The 2,085-nt window shown below is 63.6% G+C and overlaps 1 pseudogene; it reads left to right on the top strand.

Moving 5' to 3' along the window:
• Positions 1-1,645: 1,645 nt before the first annotated feature.
• On the top strand, positions 1,646-1,761 carry LOC111734883 (annotated as a pseudogene).
• The last annotated feature ends 324 nt before the right edge of the window (positions 1,762-2,085 follow it).

Genomic DNA, 2,085 nt, shown 5'->3' with positions numbered 1-2,085 from the left:
CCCAGCGGCCGGGAGCCCGGAGGGCCCCCGCCCCGGGGCTTCGGAGGGCATGGCCCTGTCCACACTTGCATTTCGGAATTCCGGCCTCCAGACTGTGAGAGTAAATCTCTACTGCTCTAAGCCACCAGGTTGTGACACTCTGTGATGACAGCCCCAGGAAACTCACACCAATTGCTGCCAATCAAGACGACAGGAAGGGTGGTTCCTATCCAGGGGCCCCACCGCCCATCGGCAGCAGTGTGTGGTGGGGCCCGAGGGGAGGACCACCAGGTCCGTCCACCGTCACCGCAGAAAGCCACATGGCAAAGCCGCTCAACCCAGAATGCAGAATCGGCCCGCGCCTGCGCCCTGGGCCAGAGCACTGGCCCCCCAGCGGCCACCCGGGGCCAGGCAGCACACCGCACAGCCCACAGAGGCAGCTCTGCAGGGCTGGGCACACCCAGGCCGGTCCTAGGCCCCCACGGGTGGCCCACACACCACAGCCACAGCAAAACAGCTTCTGGCCGATGCGGGGACAAAGCGATCCATCCCGATGTGCTCATCTTAGTGCAGATCAGGGGAAACGCATCGGAGACTCCAAACTCTCGATGTCACAGATGTGCCTGCCCCCTAAGACCAGGGGAAATACATCCAAGTAAAAAGTGAGCTCGCGACGAGTGACATTAAGCAAATACAGGTGGGCACAGGTGAGGTGACGGTCCGGCCTGCCGTGCTTTCAACAAGGGACACCATGTCACAGTCCCTGAGGGACACAGGGGGCAGGAGCGCACCTGGTCTCGACTGACCACCTGACCGACCCTCGGTGGACACAGATCTGCCAGACCGGTGAGGTGCTACCACAGCCTGGGGACATTACCTGTCTGCTCTGTCACCAAGGAGCTCGGTTATCCGGCCAGGCAGGAGCCCGGGTGCGGAGCCTTGCCGCCTGCCCCCCACTCGGGGCCCCCGAGCATGCGTCCAGGCACGCCGGAAGGAGCAGAGCAGCAGGGGTGACCGGGAAGCTGGCCGGGAAGGAACAGACGGAAACCTGGACAATGTTCCTCGACACCCCTGACGGTCACTGCCCTGTCCAGTCAAAGTCGGGCGCCACCATCAACTCCGAGGCAGCACCCCGTTTTCACTCCTGTGCGGGCCTCATTCTGCCAGCGATGGAAGGCGGAGCGCGCCCAGCCTGAAGCCCGCCCCGTTCGGCCGGCATGATGCGTGGCCGCTGCCGTGGGGAGTGTGTCTGCCAACGGCTCCTGGAAAGTTCTTCAGGACACTCTGAGGTTGAAGAAAAAGGCTTCACACAAAATACAACACAGCGACGAAACGACAGCCACGTGTTTCTGCCTCGCCTGCCTCATGGAACACACGCCACTTCCCGTTTACGGAGTCGCCCACGCGTAACCGAAAGCGGAAGCAAAAATGGCAGCGTGTCACACACGGGCATGCGTCGACACGTCACGCCGAACACGCGCTTCAGGGAGCGCCACTCGCTCCCGACGGGAGCCCGGGCTCCGTCGAAGCAACCAGACCCCTCTGCTTTCCAACAGGAATCAAAACGACAGGCACACTGGACGTGGTTCCATAGCGTAGCCGTGAGCACGTCTGCTTTCCACGCAGAAGGTCCCGGGTTCGCGCCCCAGCGGAGCCACGGTCCATGGTCTGCGGCCAGGCCACCCTGAACACACCCGACGTCTGATCTCGGAAGCTAAGCAGGGTCGGGCCTGGTTAGTACTTGGATGGGAGACCACCTAGGAAGACCAGGTGCTGTGGGCGTAAATAAAAAAAAAGACAGACACACACGCAGTCGGCCAGGCCACACAACGGAGCACCTCCGCGAGGTCCCAAAAATGCTGGCTCAGGGCCAGCGAGGACGAGCAAGGGCATCCCCGACTCTCAGCGCCAAGGTCCGCGGAGAAGCGGCGCCTCCGACTCGCTCCACGCGAGTTCCCGCCATCGGCGGCTTCGGAGGAAGAAGGAAGCGGCTCTGCTGGGACCGGAGGGCGGAGACGGGCAGCAGGCGCCGCGGGCCCGTCCTCCCCAAACCTGTGCCGGGGCCGTGCCTCGTTCGGCTGACGGGCCCCAACCGAGAAGCCGCCG

The sequence above is a fragment of the Pteropus vampyrus genome, unplaced genomic scaffold (genome assembly GCF_000151845.1).
Source record: "Pteropus vampyrus isolate Shadow unplaced genomic scaffold, Pvam_2.0 Scaffold8520, whole genome shotgun sequence".
NCBI lineage: Eukaryota > Metazoa > Chordata > Mammalia > Chiroptera > Pteropodidae > Pteropus > Pteropus vampyrus.
This window is presented reverse-complemented; position numbering and strand designations above follow the sequence as displayed.